This window comes from Vipera ursinii (assembly GCF_947247035.1).
Source record: "Vipera ursinii genome assembly, chromosome: 3".
NCBI classification, from domain to species: Eukaryota; Metazoa; Chordata; class Lepidosauria; order Squamata; family Viperidae; genus Vipera; species Vipera ursinii.
Genome location: NC_139516.1, coordinates 184,520,906 through 184,543,423, shown reverse-complemented (window position 1 = coordinate 184,543,423; position 22,518 = coordinate 184,520,906). Strand labels below are relative to the sequence as shown.

Genomic DNA, 22,518 nt, shown 5'->3' with positions numbered 1-22,518 from the left:
AGTCAGCCTAAATAATATCCCTGTCCCCCATTGTTCAAAAAGCAGCCATATTTAATCCAATCTGTACAACAATGCTTGCATTTATTTAAATGGGGAGAAAAAACCTAGCCGGGGGGGGGCTGCTCTGGGAGGAAAAGGGAGGGAGGTCTCCATATCAGCCTTCTTGACCTCCTGGACAAAAGGCAGGATATAAACTTAATATGCAAATAGGTGTGATGTAATCCTACGAATTCTGAATAGTCTAGGCCAGGGGTCCTCAACCTTGGCAACTTTAAGACTTGTGGACTTCAACTCCCAGAATTCCTCAGCCAGTTGAAGCCCACAAGTCTTAAAGTTGCCAAGGTTGAGGACCCCTGGCCTAGGTCTCAAACTGTGAAAGGAACAAATTATATCTAGAAAATTATATATTTAATGCAAATTAGTGTAACATCATTCAAAGAGTTTTCTGGCCAACAGGAATTCTGATTTCGTTCTGACTCTGTAACAGTAATGCTAGATATCTCTTAACTTTGCTTAAACTGATCCTTATTTATTCGCACTGAACTCATTAAACTACAAACATTGGGTTATGTAACAATCTATTAGAATTACATATTTATATGAATTAGTGACAAACTATAACTGTCAAGAAGTTGAACAAGAGTTGATACCATTTTTTGTTCACAATTTTTATGTGGCAGCCAAACCGGAAAGAATAATGACACCAGTCCTTTCAACAATAGGCCTAGCAGAGTCTTTAAAAATCAACATGGATAATTCAAACTATTTATAAAACTCTATAGTGGTTTATTGCAAATGTCCTGAGTCACAGTTCACAAGACTCAGGAATGGAGGTAAAAGCAAGCAAGAAAATAAGAATGAAGTTTGGATAACTATACAAATAAATTATCCTAAAAAGAAATGGATTTATTCTTTCATTTTTTGAGGTTCTTGTCCTTAAGCTACTGTATGTTTGAAAGGCTTGATAATAAGAGTATTTCCATTTCAGCAAGTATTTCTTCCCAATAGACACTAGGGGTCAGCATCTACCACTGAAACATTGCCAACAGTATGGTTTCTGGTTTTTCTATTTAAAACAGGGTTCTCCAAACTTTCTGGGTTGGCGGCCCAGTGGAAAAGGGAGGGGCAGGCACCTTTATGCACGCATGTGCACACATGCAAATGTGGCTGTGTGACATGCATGCGAACAGGGCCACGAACATGCGCACTCCCCAAATGGAGCTGCTAGCACTGGTGTGAGGCTCGTGGCAAGGCTAGTACCAACGCAAGGGGGGGTGTGTGAGTACACACACACATGCTCACTGGCCAGCTACTCACATGGCAAAGTGACCAAGAGGCCACAGACCGGTAGTGGGCCACGGCCCATAGGCTGGGGACCTCTGGTTTAACATTTTTGAGAAAAGGCATTATTTAAACAGATTTAAACACTTTAAACAGTGAATCTGCAAGTGAAGTTAGTGTTTTGTTATTCCAACCAACAAATGTGATATTTATAAACATTTAATTGTTTAAGTGCTTCATATACCTTTAAATCTTTCAACAACAGGACAGTTGGTAATGTTTCAGACATTTATATCAGGGATGAAATTCAAACCTAGCTCTTCCTGATTCCAACATTTCCCCTGAGGACAGGCTCTTTTCCTCACAATCTGCATCGGCTGGATTCTTGATGGATGTAGTTTTGACTGAAGTAATGGATCATATTTTGGTTTAGAGAGATGGGTTCAAACTGTTACTCAACCATGAAAACAGATCTCCTTTGTAGAAATATTAAATGGATAAAATAAGATGATCCTGATGTACCTTTCCTAGCTTCCTGAAACCTGATAAAACAAATATTGCCTATCTTATGCCTATCTTAACCATTATTTCATTATATAGTCAGTGTGGCATGATGGTACCAGGTCATTCTCAACAGATGCTCTGGGGTTATAGAAAGCAGTCGTTTCCTTATTTCTCATCTTGTCCCACTGTGGGGATGAAATTCCTGACTGAATCAGGTCTTTTCTATAGACATTCACTGAGAGCTAATTTTACTTATGCTGGAAATACCTGCAAGCTATTTCACAGTTTTCAAATAACTTAATCATTTTTGCCACCAGAGCTATTTCTGTCATGTTGTTTCCTAATACCCTAGTTTAACACATACTGAATTGTGGCACAATTGGAATAGTTGGCCCTAAACCTTCTTTACTTCTTGTCTACTATATTCATCTACATTCAAATAATCTCTAAAAGGAAAATATGGTAATGATGTTACACAGTCATGTCTGACTCTTGGTGATTCTATGGGTCAAGTCTCTCCACATCTTCTGATCTTGCACTACTTCTTTGAATTGTTTTATGTTCTGGCTGGTGCCAGCTTTGATGGTGTCCAGCCACTGAGTTCTTTGATGACCTGGTTTCCTTTTATTGCTAACTCTTTCAAACATAATTGCTTTCTCCAATGAATTCCCCTGGATGACATGGCCAAAGCAAGTGAGATGCAGTTTCATGCCTTCCATTGACATGTCTGATGTTGTTCACTCCAGTACTTGCTTGTTGGTCACCTTTGCTGTCCAATGAATACACAGGGGCCGTCTCCAGCACCACAGCTTAAATGAGTCGATTTTCTTTCTGTCTTGCTTTTTTAAATACCAACATTCACAACCAAGAAAAAGATGAGGGTTTTTGCAAAGTTGTTGAGGTGAGAGCTTTTCCAAATGCAAGTATAGGTATCAGGTAATGAACCCTCTTCCTCACTGTAAACATCATTGGATTATGCTGTACACTTGATGACTTGCAGCTGAAAAAGGCTCCACTCAAGGGCCATTGTGTTTGACACAAAATTTATAGTAACAACCACAGATCTTTGTTACCAGATGTCAGTCTTGCTGACCAGAACTTGGCAATACATTACACCCCTTCGTGCCTGTGGTTTGCCCAGGTAGTAGACACTCAGACATGGTTCAGATAGATTAGAATCTTTATACCAAACAAGAATAAAATCTCAGATTCCAGCACTGATTGTGAACTGCAGAGCAAAGAATTCAGATCTCTATGCATCTATGTTCTTCCTCCTATCTTTCCAAGGTAGTGGGTATTTGTCAGTTTACTTGGTGGCCTTTGGCATTTGAGATAAGTACAATGGTCTCTCTAGCTTGACAACTTTCTTATTTTTTGTGAAGGCAAATGGTGCCCTAACAATTAGTACTATTCAGTGTTTTCTTACTATTGTCCTCCCCGTAACTGAATATTAAGGCAGCAGATATAGTGAAGGAAAACATGTTGTGCATATAGGCTTTTCATTTGATAAAGAAACATGTCTTATCTAAAACAGCCACTCTTGATATGATGTCCCCCAAATGTGTTGGGTGTACAACTTTGACTATCCCCATCTGCATTGCTATATTGTTGTTAGTTGCGAAGTCGTGTCCGACCCATCGCGACCCTATGGACAATGTTCCTCCAGGCCTTCCTGTCCTCTACCATCTTCTGGAGTCCATCTAAGCTCACGCCTACTGCTTCAGTGACTCCATCCAGCCACCTCATTCTCTGTCGTCCCCTTCTTCTATTGCCCTCAATCTTTCCCAGCATTAGGCTCTTCTCCAGTGAGTCCTTCCTTCTCATTAGGTGGCCAAAGTATTTGAGTTTTAGCTTCAGGATCTGGCCTTCTAAAGAGCAGTCAGGGTTGATCTCCTCTAGGACTGACCGGTTTGATCGCCTTGCAGTCCAAGGAACTCGCAGGAGTCTTCTCCAGCACCATAGTTCAAAGGCTTCAATTCTTTGGCGCTCAGCCTTTCTTATGGTCCAGCTTTCACTGCCATACATTGCAACTGGGAAGACCATAGCCTTGACTATACGGATTTTTGTTGACAGGGTGATGTCTCTGCTTTTTAGTGTGCTGTCTAGATTTGCCATGGCTTTCCTCCCAAGGAGCAAGCGTCTTTTAATTTCTTGGCTACAGTCCCCATCTGCAGTGATCTTGGAGCCAAGGAAAATAAAATCTGTCACTACCTTCATTTCTTCCCCATCTATTTGCCAGGAATTGAGAGGGCCAGATGCCATGATCTTGGTTTTCTTAATGTTTAGTTTCAACCCAAGTTTTGCACTCTCCTTCTTCACCCGCAACACCAGGCTCTTTAGTTCTTCTTCACTTTCTGCCATTAGAGTGGTATCATCTGCATATCTTAGGTTGTTGATGTTTCTTCCGGCAATCTTAATTCCAACTTTTGATTCATCTAGCCCTGCCTTTCTCATGATGTGCTCTGCATATAAGTTAAATAGGCAAGGCGACAGTATACAGCCTTGCCGGACTCCTTTCCCAATTTTGAACCAATCAGTGGTTCCGTGTCCAGTTCTCACTGTTGCTTCTTGGCCCGCATATAGATTTCTCAAGAGACAAATAAGATGGTCTGGTATGCCCATCTCTTTAAGGACTTGCCACAGTTTGTTATGATCCACACAATCAAAGGCTTTAGCATAGTCAATGAAGCAGAAGTAGATGTTTTTCTGGAACTCCCTAGCTTTCTCCATGATCCAGCGTATGTTAGCAATTTGATCTCTAGTTCCTCTGCCTCTTCGAAATCCTGCCTGTACTTCTGGTAGTTCTCGATCCACATACTGCTGGAGTCTAGCTTGTAGAATTTTAAGCATAACTTTACTAGCATGAGAAATGAGTGCAATGGTGCGATAGTTTGAACATTCTTTGGCACTGCCTTTCTTTGGAATTGGAATGTAAACTGATCTTTTCCAATCCTGTGGCCACTGTTGAGTTTTCCAAATTTGCTGGCAAATTGAGTGTAGCACTTTTACTGCATCGTCTTTTAAGATTTTGAATAGCTCAGCTGGAATACTGTCACCTCCACTAGCTTTGTTGTTGCTCAGCTTTTCTAAGGCCCACTTCACTTCACATTCTAGGATGTCTGGCTCGAGGTCAGTGACCACCTCATTGTGATTATCAGGGACGTTAAGCTCATTCTTGTATAATTCTTCTGTGTAATTTTGCCACCTCTTCTTAATCTCTTCTGCCTCTGTTAGGTCCCTGCCATTTTGGTCCTTTATCATGCCCATTTTTGCATGAAACGTTCCTTTCATCTCTCCAATTTTCTTGAAAAGATCTCTGGTCCTCCCTATTCTATTGTTTTCTTCTATTTCTTTGCATTGTTCATTTAAGAAGGCATTCTTATCTCTTCTAGCTATTCTTTGGAATTCTGCATTCAATTGGGCATATCTTTCTTTTTCTCCCTTACCTTTCGCTTCCCTCCTTTCCTCAGCTATTTGCAAAGCTTCCTCAGACAGCCATTTTGCTTTCTTGCATTTCTTTTTCTTTGGGATGGTTTTGGTTGCTACCTGTTGTACAATGTTGCGAACCTCTGTCCATAGTTCTTCAGGCACTCTGTCTATCAGATCTAATTCCTTAAATCTATTTGTCACCTCTACTGTATATTCAACAGGAATATGATTTAATTCATACCTGACTGGCCTAGCGCTTTTCCCTACTTTCTTTAATTTAAGCCTAAACTTTGCAACAAGAAGCTCATGGTCTGAGCCACAGTCAGCTCCTGGTCTTGTTTTTACTGACTGTATAGAGCTTCTCCATCTTTGGCTGCAGAGCATATAGTCAATCTGATTTCTGTGTTGACCGTCTGGTGATGTCCATGTGTAAAGCCGTCTCTTGGGTTGTTGGAAAAGAGTGTTTGCTATGACCATCGTATTCTGTTGACAAAATTCTATCAGCCTGTGCCCTGCTTCATTTTGTACTCCAAGGCCAAACTTGCCTGTTATTCCAGTTATCTTTTGGCTTCCTACTTTAGCATTCCAATCCCCCATGATGATAAGGACATCATTTCTGGGTGTTAGTTCTATAAGGTGCTGTAGGGCTTCATAGAACCGGTCAATTTCATCCTCTTCAGCACTGGTGGTTGGGGCATAGACTTGGACTACTGTGATATTGAATGGTTTGCCTTGGATTCGAACTGAGATCATTCTGTCATTTTGAGGATTGTATCCCAGTATTGCTTTTCCTATTTTTTTATTGACTATGAAGGCTACTCCATTTCTTCTGAGGGATTCTTGCCCACAGTAGTATACCTGATGGTCATCTGAATTAAATTCACCCATTCCTGTCCATTTTAGTTCGCTGATACCTAAGATGTCAGTGTTTAGTCTTGTCATCTCTTGTTTGACCACGTCCAGCTTTCCTTGATTCATGGATCTTACATTCCAGGTTCCTATGGAGAAAAAATCTTTACAGCATCGGACTTTCCTTTCACCACCAGACATATCCACAGCTGAGCGTCCTTTCGGCTTTGGCCCAGTCGCTTCATTCTTTCTGGTGCTACTAGTACTAGCCCTCTGCTCTTCCCCAGTAGCATGTTGGACGCCTTCCGACCTGAGGGGCTCATCTTCCAGCGTCATATCGTTTTGCCTTTTGGTACTGTCCATAGGGTTTTCATGGCAAAGATACTGGAGTGGGTTGCCATTTCCTTCTCCAGTGGATCACGTTTTGTCAGAACTCTCTGCTATGACCTGTCCGTCTTGGGTGGCCCTGCACGGCATAGCCCATAGCTTCATTGAATTACGCAAGCCCCTTCGCCACGACAAGGCAGTAATCCATGAAGGGGGCATTGCTATATAGTTCAGTTTAAAAAAAAAAATAAGTAGAAATAAAAATTCCCATAGGTAATTAAATTCTAAATTTAATGCCTGAAATCTCCAATTATATTAGAAGTGGATAACTTTCTTCATTGGAGACAGCACTTTTAAAAAATTATGTTTAGCCTTCTAAGCACACAACTGAGAAACACCAACATTTGGGGAACTGGTCTCTCTCACTTGTGTGATGACCACATGTGACCATTATACAGAGTGAGCAGAAGACAAAATAGGTGTATGAAACAGGGCAGAATTTCCAGATCTTTTGTAATGGTTTGAAGTGAAAGTGATACTTTTTCTCAATTTCTCTTTAGTAAATTTTACTAAAATGAAAATGGTAATGATTCGAAAATTCCAATGTGTGAATTGTTTTCAATTTAGAATCAATATTTCTAAGTGCACCATAGAGTGGAGATTCTTGAGACATTTTCTCCCAGCCTCATTGTACCCAGTCAGGAGGCAGGTTTCTTCTGTAATGAAGAAAAGGTCCACAGCTACTAATTTTCTCCATTAATAGTTGCTTGAATCCAGGGCTGCTTTAAGCCAAAGTGCCAATGGTTAGAAGGTACCGATACTATCCTTCCTTTTGAATCATTCTAAAAATGCAAATCTTTCCATTTTTGTGATGTGGCACCATCAGTGATTGTGGCCTAGGGCACCATATGCCCTTGATCCTGCATTACTTGAATCCATATCAAAGTGAGAACCAACACTTACAAGAAGTTTAATGTACGTTTTATCCCTTGGCTGCACTTTCACAACAGATATAATCAAGGGAATTAAAGAACTAGAAGCTATATTTGACAACTTGCTAAGCATAGATAGGTTTAGCCCTGATTATATGTGTGTGTTTGTGACTGACGTAATATCATATACAAATTCAACTTGATCTGTTTATTTATTATTCAGTATAATTCAGTATCCCTAAAAAATTGGTTTCAATTTGTTGTGCAAACTCAGGTACTTGTCACTGTATTGTAACAGTGTTCTGTGGCAAAAGGAAAGACATTCAAGCAGCAGCAAAAATGATGGTGTTGGTTACCCATTCCTGACTTAGATGAAATGGAAGTTTGGAAATATTCCTTATTCTGAATTAGGTAGATCAGTTTCATCTGATATAGCTTTTAAGTTTCACATGCAAATTTCATGCACCATAGATATATGGTGTTATGTGTCAGACTGACCTGAATGCAACAGTTCAAAGCATATCCTTCTCCTCTCTTTAGACAGACAAAAGATTGCTACTGGAGTGTTTGCAAATGCTGGATTAGGATAAAAAGAAAAGATGTCTCAGAGGGCAATATCAGGGATGAGAATATGATGCAGTTGTTTTGCTTTGGAGCAAACAGAGCAGTTGTTCCATCAATCACAGCAACATTATGGCACTGAGAGAGTCCTAGGATTACTTAAAAGCTTGGCACACAAAATCTAAAAGAGCTTTATTGTAAAGCTTGTTTCACAGAGCCAGCAAAATGCTCACTCAGAGTGAGCAAATATGTTGATACCAGAAAATTGCCATCAGTTGTGGTAAAGTAACTGAGGCATGTTTTTGCAGATTATTTCTCCTTTTTATCTGTTAATTAGGATAAGTTTTTTTTACTGGATCTTATTTCTAAGATAGTTGGTCATTATCTTTATTAAGGAATTAAAAGTAATCTACCTCACACCTTTTCGCCTTGAATTGTATAATTGCATATTTGGGTCATATCCTATTGGAATAGGTTACCAAAATAGCTTTAACAGATAATTGACTGAATGCCTTTATTGATCTAGATATCAAAACAGAAACAATAAAATGTTTAATATGTTTAAAACCTTTAAGAAGCCTCTATTAGCAAGCTAGCTTACGTTTAGTAGACCAGTGTAGCTTTTTTCCCTGGTTTTGCAGTTTCTGATATACTTTATCTTTTTTTAAAAAAAACAATAGTTTGGCTAATACCCATCTTTTTTCACAGAGTTTAGAAAAGGGATAAAACTGTAAAACCAATGCAGCAAGTAGTGGATTTTTAGAGTAATTGTGAACACTCTCAGTGCATTACAATGATGATTACTATCAGTACATTACAAATATTCATTTTTTAATATGAGTTTTAAAAAACTATCTATGAACATATTGAAAGGAATCTGGTCACTCATTTGCTAGATTCACCCAGTAGACCACTAAAACCTCAGTCAGGATTAATAAAACATGATCGATCATACAAATTGCTTTGCTCCAACAGACAAACAGAAATTAATGGGATCACTTGGTTATACAACATCCTGAGCCATAAAATAATGCATCCTTATTTATGAAGTCTAACATACTGTGATAAGGGAATTATTTGAGTATTTGTGTAATTATATCTAAAAATCTCATTCAAACCAATAAGCCCATACCATACCTGGTGCTATGAAAGATTCATTTACTTATTTGACTTTCTGCCAGAAAACTGGTACCTTGCTGTTGAATTTCAAGGGTGTAATCTTTGAAGACTCCAGATAACACACAAGAGGGCCTTGTCCAGAGAGTTGGCCTACTTGCTAGCTCTTCATTTCACTGCAGTTGTCAACTTCACTTTTTGTAAAAACATATTTGGTCTACCATTTCTTCTTCTGGAAATTCTTGTGTCCTTTATTTGTCCATTCTGATAATGGACAAATAATAAACATAATAAAATGTTCTGGCTTAAAAATGTGAGCCCAGATGGAAGAAATGGCTCCATCATTTGCTCAAATAGTGGAATAGGTTCTAGGGCAAAAATGTGTCTCCCAAAAGGCACTGAAGATCTTTCTACTTCTACTTTATACCATATTATTAAGCCGCATTAATCAAAATATTCCTTGTATTAACTCTCATTTTAGGATTCAACCAGTACATTTTATATGACTGAATTACAGAAAGGAAACTGATCTTTCCTCTTACTGAGTGCCAAATAGGATAACTTTTTGTAATTGTTTTATATTCTTTGTGGAGCTGAAAGAGGGGCAATTTTGTTTTGTATACCAATTTTGTAGAAGGACCAGGGCTTTTTTTCTCATAGAACACTCGGAACGGAGTTCCGGCACCTTTTTTGGATGGAACCTTGTAGTGTAGGCAAGGTGGGTTGTATGACACGTGTGAGTTCCGGCACCTTTTTCTTATACAAAAAAAGCACTGAGAAGGACTGAGGATAGAAATTTTTCTAGAAGAATACAGGACAGCAAGTTATGTAGAAGACAGAAAGCAAGAAAAAAAAACAATTCCAAAAATAACATTCATTCCTGCCTCTCTGTCAAAAGAAGTGTTTCTTTTTCTCTTCTAAGGAAGGATTTGATTTAAAAAAATGAAAGTGATAGGTATTTAGTTTTTATATCTAACATTTTTCTTCTGGATCATAATGCATGTTAAAAAGAGACAGAACACATGGTTATAACAACTTGACATTTTTACCTCTTCTCCACAGACACCTCTGGCTTATATGTTTGGACATGAATTTTGTAGAATTTCTAGGTCACTGAACTATGTCAGGACACAATTAAAGAACATTTGGTACATTTTAGGAGAGTACATTTACACGTACCCCACCCTCGATTTCCTGGGATGACGACAAATCCTGCTCTGGCTATGATACCCATGGCCATATCTACAACTCCTTACCTCATTGAGGAACATGTGTACAAAACTGATATTTGCATTCAGTTTATCCATCAAGAGCAGCCTGTATGAATAATAACTGCCAGTTGTGTATGCCTTTTTTAAAACAAAGTCAGGATGCCGAAGACGTCTTAAATGTCATTTTTAAGATCTTAAAATCTACTGATTTGAATTAATGAAGTAAAAGCAAATGCTTCTTTTGGTGTCTCTTCACCAGGATATGAAATTCCTTAACATCAAAATTATTATTCCTATTGCATAATAGCAATCCACAACTAGGCTTACAGTTCCATATAATATATTCACTTTTACAATAAATCTAATGAGAAACCAATGTATAATGTTTAAATCAGAACCTATCTATTAGAACATAGCTCTTCAGTACTCAAATTAGAATATAGTTTTTACTTTTATCTTACAAAAATAGAGGCTTATGCATGATAGAAGTGTCACTATGCACTTGTATATTTACTTTTGAATAAATATGTTGGGGACTGCTTTCATGACCTAAGTTTTGCATCTGCCTGCTGTGTTTTGAGTATAACTTCCAGAATTCCCCAGCAGCATGCTACAAGCTAGGAATTCTGGGAACTTGAATCGTAACAACTTGAAGAAGATCAGGTTGGGCAGAAGCCCTGGGAATCCATGGCAGTTATTGGAGCAGTTAAGAAGCTCTGTTCTAAGAATAACAAAGATGGAGGTAGGAAAAGGGGAACTCCTCCCCCACAAAGTCAGAATCCCTTGTTTGCATAAGTAGCAAGAAGACTATTGTGGCTAATCTGGAACCAATGTATTAATGATCTTTGCAAGATAAATGGGAGGGAGAGAAATTGCATGAGATCCAGGTTTGTTGCCTATTACAAGACTTCCTTTCTCCATGCTTTCAGTCATCATTTGGTTAGCAAGTTGTGTATTCCATGGCATGTCAGATTTAGTCCAGGTATTTGTTGTTCTACATACCTAGGAAGCAGGAAGGATTTGTCCTATATATGGACAAATTCTTTCATTTTATTTTCATGAATGTGGCTTAAATAGAAAAGTGAGTTCCTAATATGAAGTAACAACCTGGAAATGAGGAGTAATATAGGATGCAGTGATGGAAGCACTGACGATTTACAAGGAGAGAAAGCTATGGAGACATACAGTGAATGATGTTCAAGCAAACTAAGTGACAACATTTCCTTTTCTTTTCATATCCTGCTTTAATTTTTTTACTTGTTATTTCTTACTCATTTTCTGCACTTTGCATTTAGTTGCTTGCTCCAAAAGAGAACAGCATGTATGTATTAAATTGTTCTATTATTATCTTAAGTTGTGGGCAGCAAAATTGTTCCCAAGAAATTAGCCAGAACAGAGAAGCCAAAAAGCAGAATCCTTTCTGTATAAAGATGTTTCAGCTATAGATCAAGGTCAACCTTTAAAAAAGTTTTGCACATGTGCATTGAATCCCACATGTATATATCAGCAGCAGGGGATCTGGAAAATGACATTTGTTGTTAGCATGTGACTTGCGCCTGGCCCTTTATTCTTTTCCAGTGTCTTCATGGATGTGAAGAGCAAATATTTGGAAGGATTCTGGAAATATTTGTCAAGTAATAGCACTACCATCTCTTATAAATATACTGCTGTATTTTGGCTGAAAAAATACAATATCCAACTTGCTTAGAAAAACTAAAGCAGATTACAACAGCTTTTTCCATCTAAGAGCTCTAATGCTAGAATTTCATATTAAAGAATTAATGTTATGATAAGTATAGTGCACTTAGAGATTAAATGCAGGACCCATAGTATATTTAGAACTATTTAGACACCATCTGTTGATCCCAGAAATACTGTTCCAGGTATAGGTTTCTTGAAGAAGTCATGATGATGAATGTACTATGATACAAATTAGGTAATGTTTATCAATTATCATTGTTACGATGGCTATGAGATGTGATGGCCATATCTGATGTGACTTGGCATTCTTATCCCCCTTCACCAGATATTTATTTTATTTATTTTATTGCATTTATATACCGCCCTTTCCCTGAGGACTCAGGGCGGTTTACAGGGAGTTAAAAATCAACCATACAAAAGTTAAAAAACCAATTTTAAAAAAAAGATTAAACCAACCCTGTACAATTAAAAAACCCCAATTAAAATAAATTTCTCCTCAGCCTGGGCCCGAGAGCTCAAAGAGCCAGGTCTTCAGGCCCCGGCAGAATGATCGGAGGTCGGGGGCAGTCCTCAGCTCCACTGGCAGCTGGTTCCAGAGGGCAGGCGCCCCCACTGAGAAGGCCCTATCCCTGGGTGTTGCCCATGCCCAAGCCTATAGGATTGTTCCATTCAGTTCTTCCCTTCTCAGAATGGGGACATTTTTCTAACTGTAGGAAGGGAAAGTGGATATCAGATTCCCTACCACTCCCACCCATTTCCCGACAGTCCATGACTGGCTTTATCCAAGATCAGGAAATCCTAACCTCAACACTTTAAAAAAGTTGAGTCTAAGGAGCTTGGCAAACTCAAAGGCTCCTCAAGCCACCATCCCCAGCTTCCTTTGATGTTCAAATGATGTCCCAAGAGCTCCAGCCAAAATGGGACTTTAATTTCTTGCACTGTTCCAATTGAATATTGAGCTTGCTCTGCCATGGCATTATTTCCAAAAGAACGAAAGAGCAGGATGAAGCTTACATGCTTCTTTTCAGATCTTTTCTGGTTAAAAAGTTCAGACCTTTTTTTTTTAAACTGAAAAGTAAAGATTTATAGATAGGCCAGACTTCACCATCACTCTTCTATCCCCATGGTTATTTTAAGAAGGTACAGTTTGTTTTAAGATAGACAAGCACAAGCCAAAGAAATAACTGCTTGAGACATCTTGCTATTTGTTTTTAGCTCTTAATGATGTTATAAAATTTTAAAATGAGACTCACAATAATGACAAAATGACTTCAAAACTCTCATAGTACAAAGTGTCTATGCCAAAGCTATTAAAAGTATAGGTCCATTGAGTAAGTGAGCCTGCATGCTTTGCTATATGTCAGTGTGCAGACAGTATCATCATGGAAATCTTGAGGTATTCTTCACTGCTATAGTACTAAAACCCACCCTGCTTTTCCAGTCAGCATGACCACTGATAACACAAGACCTATTCACTCGGCCATGCCTTTTTCAGTTAGAGGGAGAGGTGCTAGTTATTTCTTAAACAAAACTCTGTTTAAAGCTCTCAGTTTCACCGTATAAATGAATTGATTTTACATTGCAAGCATACTCAGACAATGAAGGATCTTACATGCTAATTGGGAGATCTCTTAGGCGGACTCATTTCTATGCTTGTAATCTGAAACAAGTGGGTGTCATTGCTATTTGCACATGATCTTCTTTTTAGACTTACTAAATTCATTTCCTATTACATCTGCATAAACCTCTGCACTCGCTTAGGTTTTTGAATAAACTCAGAAGGCTGCTCAGCAATTCCATTCATACATTTACACTTAGACAGGTTATCCAGTTTTACCACTAAATAAAATGCCTAAACAGAATGCAGAAAATATCAAAGAGTGGGCAGTGTTTTTGCTCCTGAATCTTAATCATAATCATAACAGTAAAGTTGGAAGGGACCTTGGAGGTCATCTAGTCCAACCCCCTGCTCAGGCAGGAAACCCTACACCATTTCAGACAAATGGCTGTCCAGTCTCTTCTTAAAAACTTCCAGTGTTGGAGCATTCACCACCTCTGGAGGCAGATTGTTCCACTGGTTAGTTGTTCTAACTGTCAGGAAGTTTCTCCTTAGTTCTAGGCTGCTTCTCTCCTTGATTAGTTTCCATCCGTTGCTTCTTCTCCTGCCTTTGGGCACTTTGGAGAATAGCTTGCCTCCCTCTTCTTTGTGGCAGCCCCTGAGATATTGGAACACTGCTATCATGTCACCCCTAGTCCTTCTCTTCATTAAACTAGATATACCCAATTCCAGCAGCCGTTCCTTATATGTTTAGCCTCCAGACCTCTAATCATCTTTGTTGCTCTTCTCTGTACTCTTTCCAGTGTCTCAACAATTTTTTTACATCGTGGTGACCAAAACTGGTTGCAGTATTCCAAGTGTGGCCTTACCTTATCTTGAATAGGGTTTTCATGAATTAAGAAACAGTAGCTATAAATTATATCCTTGGAGTAAAAACCACAGATATAGTGGTTTACCATTTTCTTTTGCTGAATGTAAAATTCAAATTATTGGATTTTGTATCTTACAATATAATAATATAGTAATATTTGAGGGAACACCTGCTGCCAGCATCAAGTTCCCTTCGTCTAGTGCGCTTGCACAGGGAGGGTCTTCTCAGGGTGCCACCAGTAAAAGATTGCCGGCGGAGAACACCCAGGGGGAGGGCCTTCTCTGTGGGTGCGCCTGCCCTCTAGAACCAGCTGCCCGTGGAGCTCAGGACTGCCCCTGACCTGCGTTCATTCTGCCGGGACCTGAAGACTTGGCTCTTTGAGCTCTCTGGCCCAGGCTGAGAATTTTAACTGGGTTTCTATTTTCAGGGATAATTTAATCTTTTTAATAGTCTTTTAACTTTTGTATTTTGTATTGATGTGATTTTAAAATGTATATAATATAATGTATATAATATAATAATATAATAATATAATATAATATAATAATATAATAATATTATAATATAATATAATATAATATAATATAATATAATATAATATAATATAATATAATATAATATAATATAATATAATATAATATAATATAATATAATATAATATAATATAATATAATATAATATAATATAATATAATATAATAATATAATAATATAATATAATATAATATAATAATATAATATAATATTTAGGCAATGATTCTAAATAGATATGGCTGGCATGGACCAAAGAATTCAAAAAAATTCAAAACAAAAGACTTGGGGACTGTTTTCCTAGCCTAGGGATCCATAATCTGAACCCTTAAAGCTGCTATCAGTCTTGGCCTTAGGACATAGAAATCTACAAAACCTCCCTCCCTCCCTTCTCTGAAGAAAACTATATACTTTTTAATTTTAACTGAATTAAAATAAACCATAATTCTTTTTTTCCCATAAAACATCAAAGCCAAAATAAATGATTACATTCAGAAATAGTTATTGTAAAACTTTTGACTGTAATATTGGAGGTATTGCAACTGCATTCTTTTGAAGTTGTTAATAACAGTTTCTAGTGTTTATAACACAGATAACAAAAGAAAAATAAAGAAAAGAAGTCTACACATTACCTTTTTTATCCAGAATTAGGAGAAGTCAAGAGGCATATCAATTTAATAAATTATAATGTTGTTTGTAAAAATGAAACTTTGTCTCAGACCTGGACAGTTTAAAAAAAATGGAGCAGATGAAATATAATAGTTATTTCAAAAAAAGTTGCGTCTTTTAAAGGTGAGTATCTAAATGTCTTGTTTGTTTTGATCTTGAATGTTTTAAACAATATATAATGTGACATTGTCCAGGCACACCAGTACATTAAATTTGAGTTGGTTGCCATTATTAAAGAAAATAATCAATGCTATATAAGTTGTGATATTGTCATCTCTGCATATTGCAATACTTAATGGATATTAAGCCTGTAGAGTTATGATAGACAGGACTCAGAGCTCAGATCAACCATTGGAGCAAGTGCATTGCAGGAGTGATAAAATTGGTCAACTATGACACACAAACTAGGATAGAGCCACCTCCCCCACCCCCAGTATCAGGCGCAACAGGTTTACACAATGTTTACAGCACATATTGGATATTAGAACTCAGTGTTCCAGCTGACCCCTCAAGGCTTAAAATCAGGGGTCTGATAGCACTTTTTCCTGTTAACACATTTTACTGAACAGCATAAGGTTTCGTAAGCTGTAGCTCACTTTATGCATCTGATGAAAGGGGCTGCAGCTTACAAAAGCTCATGCCTGTTAATAACATTTAGACTATCAGACTCCTGTCTTGTTTTGTTTTCACCATACACTAATACAGGCCTCCTCCTAGAATGTCCTCAAGGCTTCTAATCTTATGAAAAGGTATCTATCACCAAGATCTACTTGGGTAGGATATTACCGATGTGTGATGATATCTGTTCCTTAATAAGCTGAACCCAATTTAGTGCCTTTCAGATACACGAGCTTAAAGAATCATCAAACGAAAAGCGGTTAAGTTCACTTTCATTTGTGAATCTCCTACAATATAGACCTCACACCATTTTTCAGCCCTGACTACAAAGGGATCTAACCCAAACCTTAACATGAGCCCTAGCCCTAACCCTAGTTTCATTTTCATTGTCAATGGGATTTTCCCATGTATTTCACTGTGCCCCTCAAAAGAGTCCGAATGCAAAGCTGTTATGTACACTTTCATTTGTGAACCTCTTACAATGTAGCCCTCACAACATTTTTCAGCCCCGACTCCAAAGGGATCTAACCAGGGCTTGTTTTTTTTTCCTCACAGAACGCCCAGAACGGAGTTCCGGCACCTTTTTTGGATCGAACCTTACAGGGTAGGCAAGGCAGGTTGTATGACGTGTGTGAGTTCCGGCACCTTTTTTTTTTTAACAAAAAAAGCACTGGATCTAACCCTAACCCTAACTTCAGCCCTAATACTAACCATTGTTTCATTTGCATTGTCAATGAGATTTTCCCATATATTTCACTGCGCCCCTCAAAAGGGGCCAAATGAAAACCTGTTATGTTCGCTTTCATTTGTGAACCTCTTAGAAAGTATCGCTCACAACATTTTTCAGCCCGGATGCCAAAAGGATAAAACCCCAACCCTAACTTGAGCCGTAAGCCTAACCCTAGTTTCATTTTCATTGTCAATGGGATTTTCCCATGTATTTCACTGCGGCCCACAAAAGAGTCTGAATGAAAAACTGTTGTGTTCTCTTTCATTTGAGAGCCTTCTAGAATGTAGCTGTCACACCATTTTTCAGCTCTAAAGGGATCTAGCTCTAACCCTATCCCTATCCCTATTTTCATTTTCATTGTCAAAGGTATTTTTCCATGTATTTCACTTTGGCCCACAAAAGAGTCCGAACGAAAAGCCTTTATGTCTTAAATTTTCCAAGTTCACTCTAGAGAGTAAACCTCCTCACCTATAAGAAGTTCTCATCTATAAGAAAGAAAGTTTCTGTTTTCTTGAGATGATACTTGCCAGATAGTTGAACTCAATACCAACATAAAAAAAAGTTAGGGAATGTTTAATTTGATCCCCCAATAAATGTTGTGAAGAACTCATACAAGCATCGTGCTCCTTCAAACTAATCTTGTAAGACATAGTATGGGTGTGCAATCCTAGTTTAAAATGCTCAGCCTAACATTATCAGTTGGTTTTGGTACTGTCAGATAATGAATACTTTATTTTTTTTTAAAATCAGTTCTTGATTTCTGTAATTATGTTAGCAATATTTGAAAGCTGAGCCAATTTATTTCTGGCACCATGTTGTCTATCTGAAATTTCAATAAAATGTAATGTTTTCTCTGAAATGCTGCACCCTTGTGGTTCTTGTAAATATTTCATTTCTTTTTTAATAATAATAATAATAAGTTGGAAGGGACCTTCGAGGTCATCTAGTCCAACCCCCTGCTCAGGCAGGAAACCCTATACCATTTCAGACAAATGGCTGGCCAGTCTCTTCTTAAAAACCTCCAGTGTTGGAGCATTCACCGCTTCTGGAGGCAGGTTGTTCCACTGGTTAATTGTTGTAACTGTCAGAAAGTTTCTCCTTAGTTCTAGGTTGCTTCTCTTCTTGACTAGTTTCCATCCATTGCTTCTTGTCCTGCTTTCAGGTGCTTTGGAGAATAGCTTGACTCCCTCTTCTTTGTGGCAGCCCCTGAGATATTGGAACATTGCTATCAAGTCACCCCTCACCGTTCTCTTCATTAAACTACACATACCCAATTCCAGCAACCGTTCCCTATATGTTTTAGCCTCCAGTCCCCCAATCATCTTTGTTGCTTTTCTCTGTACTCTTTCTAGCATCTCGACATCTTTTTTACATCGTGGTGACCAAAACTGGATGCAGTATTCCAGGTGTGGCCTTACCAAGGCATTGTAAAGTGGTATTAGTACTTCACGTGATCTTGATTCTATCCCTGTTAATGCAGCCTAGCACTGTGTTGGCTTTTTTGGCAGCTGCAGCACACTGCTGGCTCATATTTAAGTGATTGCCCACTAGGACTCCGAGATCTCTGTCACAGTTACTACTATTGAATATTTCTCTCCATAAGTCCCTTGGCTGCATGTGGCTTATCCACTCTCTCAAAAGGAAAACTGGTTTGACAGCTTTGCAGTTCTAGCTCATATTGGGATTGCTCACATTTGATTTACACATAATCAAATATGATAGCTGAAAAAGTAAATGTTCTGTAAGGCCTAGTAATCAAGGTCAAGGAGAACTATGGAAAAATGAGAAATATAAATAAAGACAAACTAATGATAACAGATGTAGCAATCAGTTTGAGAATGGTCAATGAAGATACTGAATTGGTGGACAACATCTGCCTTCTAGGATCAACAATTAAAAATAAATAAACCTGCATTCAAGAAATATGCTACAGATGAATGCTTGGTAAGATAGCAATGAAGGTTTGCAAAAGATATTTGGATACATGTCTGTACTACAAAGATCAGAATCTTGCAGGCGATGATTTTCCCTGTGACCCTCTATGAAAGCAAAATGGGTGCTTTGAGGTAGAAATGACCAAATTGCCATATGTTGGACACATTATGCAAAGACCCAGCTTTGTTTCTGAGAACCCTATAAATGCTGGGAAAGGTAGAAGGAAAGAAGAGAAGAGGATGACCACAGCATAGACCTAATTATTGTGGCAACGGGTACTCCAATAAAAAAAACCTGAAGGGCCAGATTGGAGACAAACCATTCTGAATAACGTTTTATTATGTAGTTGCTAAAAGATAAAATTGATCTGATAATAATAATCATTCAGCCAGTAGCCAAACACAGTACACATAAGATGAGGTAATGTTGTAGAAGAGAGGAGTGATCACAAGCAATTTCTGCATAAAATATAGTGAGGTTTTGTTTATTTTTCTTCTTCTCAGCTTTACAAGGCTGGCAAATTAGTACATGATCACTGATCATCTTCCAACTGCTTTTGAGCACTTAGGATGTAAATCAGACATGTCAAACACAAGGCCCGGGGGCCAGATCCGGCCCGCGAAGTGGTTTCATGTGGCCCGCGAAGCCATCCTGGAAACAGTGAGGGAACGGCCCCCACTGCCTTGGCCCTGGCCCAGAGACCCTCCTTCTGCCAGAGACCCTCAGATCTGTCCCACTCCTGCCCAGGCCCCCATAGGCACCCTTGATGCGAACGATGTAGAGCTGGCCACGCCCACCCAGTAGGCCATACGCACTCTAGCCACGCCCACCCAGTAGGCCATGCCCACCCTGGCCATACCCACCCGGCCCCTTCAGGGCAACCGCAGTGCTGATGCGGCCCTCAATGAAATTGAGTTTGACAACCCTGATGTAAATGGAGAAGGCATCCATCTTCAAGCTGATGTCCTCAGGATTAAATGAGAGACTAGTAGGTTAAAGCTTGTTGTAGAACATACCGGTAGAATAGGGTTGGAAGGGACCTTGGAGATTTTTTAGTCCAACCCTCTGCTCAAGTAGGAGACCTTATACCATTTTGCTATATTTTGGTATATATTGCTTAAGGAAGATGGGCCGGTGGAAAACTGAACACAGTGAATTTGTTCAATGCTTGGAAATGAGGGAGGATAGTTCAAGAGTGATAGGATGGACTACTGAAATTTTATTTTGTTGAATCATCTGTTCTATGGGAATGCCTGTGTGCCTTCAGGTTTGTATTCAGAGCTGATTTTAGTTTACGGCCAAGTAGGTATTGGTCTGGGATGCCAAAGCTTAGGAAGCACCAACATTGCCCCTCATTCTAAAAAGCAGATTTTCATATCAGCAAGAGATGGTGCCATCAATCAATGTCATCTGGGGCATCATATATCCTTGATTTGCAACTATTTGTATTCATAAATAAAACAGCTTAACCATTCTCAGCATCTCCTGTGTTCTGTTCCATTTGCTTTTTTTCCTGTTATTAAAGTAGCATTAAAGTATTTTTATTATATAATTATGTATAGAATTGTAATTGGTTCTAACAACATACTGTATGCCTTATTTTTTCTGTTTTATTTTTACAATTACTTTTTAAGCACTTGTGTATTTTTTTATAATGTGTGCATTTTTGTATTTTGTTCCATTTGCTTTTTTCTGTTTCTGCTAATATTTTAAATGCAGTAAAATGTTTTTTAAAAACATCTTCTCATCTAAAGCAAACAAGATTTGAAAAAGCTGCTCTGGGAGCTGATGTTTGCAGGAGCCAAAAGAACCATCAAGAGCGCTCCCAGTAACACTGACAGGACAAGCCATTAGAATATAAACCTAGAGCAAACCCCACCCTTTACTAGCACTAATGATGTTACCTAGTTTGGGTCATGAAGCTTCTGCAAGAAACAACCAAGCTCAGAGAGCATCAAGAGTCCCTCAAAATTGAAACCTCTTATGCTGGACTGCTTTTTTGTTCAATAAATCCTCCTTGATTCTTTTTGAAGGGGAACAATGATACTTAGGGGGACCATTACGGTGGAAGTTGCAGCTAAAGAATCTGGCAATGCAACAATTATAATTGCAATGGGAGGATATGTTTGCATTCTGTCTTTAGCTTGTCAGCACATCCAAAGCTGTCTTTCTCATATTTCATTGCAAATGAGTGAGTTTTTAATCCATCATATTTGAAACTTTCAGAGACAGCATCAAAATGAATGTTGTGCCAAAGAATTCTTCAAATCTTCTCTCTTCCCAGTTCATTTGATGGGAAGACAAAATGTCTTCAATATATTTATTTTAAAAAAGAGAAAAATGTTGGCAGTTTTTGCACATCCTTGAGCACTTAAATGTTTTGCTAGGTAATATTTAGCTTCCTTGTAAACATAGGAAGAGATTTAGATTGGCCTTTAAAAACAGGATTAGCACTCTTTGTGGGTGCCTTTCTGAGAAAATGCTGGTTAGTGCTGTACTGAAGGTTGATTCGAATTAAGAAAAAAACCCCTAGGTTTTGTGCATTATAGGTTTGAGGCTTCTGTCATTGGGGTGCAAGTGTGAAAGGAGAGGGCTCATGTTGTGATGTCTTGATACTTTTTTTATTTTCACAATTTGGTGATTAGCCATGGATGCCTATGTTGGCCAACTGTTTTTTGTTATATTTAATGCATTCCTGTAGGCAGTTCTAAGGAGACAGTATGATGGCATCAAACAAGTCTGAACTGTAAAGGGAGGGTCCTGCCCCAATCAGCTTGACTGGTAAGCACCATTCTATTCCCACCAGGTCACCTGCCTTTGCCTATGACATAATGGATGTTATATATGCCATTGGTTGAAGAGGAAGGATACTAATACCAGTAGAACTAAGGAAGACTTAAGAATGCTTCACTCATGGACTGGATAAAAATTGAAGGCAATATAATGGTAGCACTGAACAAAAATGTGTTACTAGGGTCTTCTTGTAGTTAAGTATAAATTAGGAAAGACCTTATAGTACAGACTTCAAAGCTCTCCAAAAGTTCTCATTTAACTAGCTTTAATATATGTAACTTTATTAAATACATGAGGAATCATATTAATTGAATTTAATCAAATTTAATGTAATGAAATTAATTAAATGCAAATGTAAATATCTGCCCTCATCCACATCACTCAAAGAATAGGTGTTATTTTCATCTCCAACCCCCCACATTAATGTCCCTTATTTTAGATAATTTAGATTTTGAAATCTTCCTTAATAACTATAATTGGATCTGTGTTTTACTAGTATTTGCATTTTTCTAAGCCATTGAGTTAAAAAAATGTTCATTGCTTTGCATTCAATAAATTGGGGGGGGGGTAAGATGCCATTTGTATCAGATGTTTTTTGCTTTAATGCTTTACTATTTGCTGGTTAAAGATAGTTATTTGCCACATTTCAATCATTCATGTTTATTTATTCCAAAACTGTAGCTCTTTTATCTTTTAAAAATAATTTTAATGGTTTTAGATCACATCTTAATATTACTTTGCTTCTACTGACACCTACTGGTCAGAAAAGCTAAAGAGAAATTTCTGCCTCCATAAAATACAGTCCAATTCATAAATCCTCTTTTGAAATGTCAAATTTTAGAGTAATGATTGGGAAAAGCATGTTAAATTCCTTATATAGTTAATTATTTAATTTTATGTATA

The 22,518-nt window shown here is 38.0% G+C and overlaps 1 long non-coding RNA gene across 1 annotated transcript; it reads left to right on the top strand.

Moving 5' to 3' along the window:
- Window positions 1-11,043: 11,043 nt before the first annotated feature.
- On the top strand, window positions 11,044-21,593 carry LOC310638543. The gene is made up of 3 exons (XR_014492126.1): window positions 11,044-11,097; window positions 16,713-16,761; window positions 21,524-21,593. It is a non-coding gene; the product is annotated as an uncharacterized lncRNA (long non-coding RNA).
- Window positions 21,594-22,518: the final 925 nt, after the last annotated feature.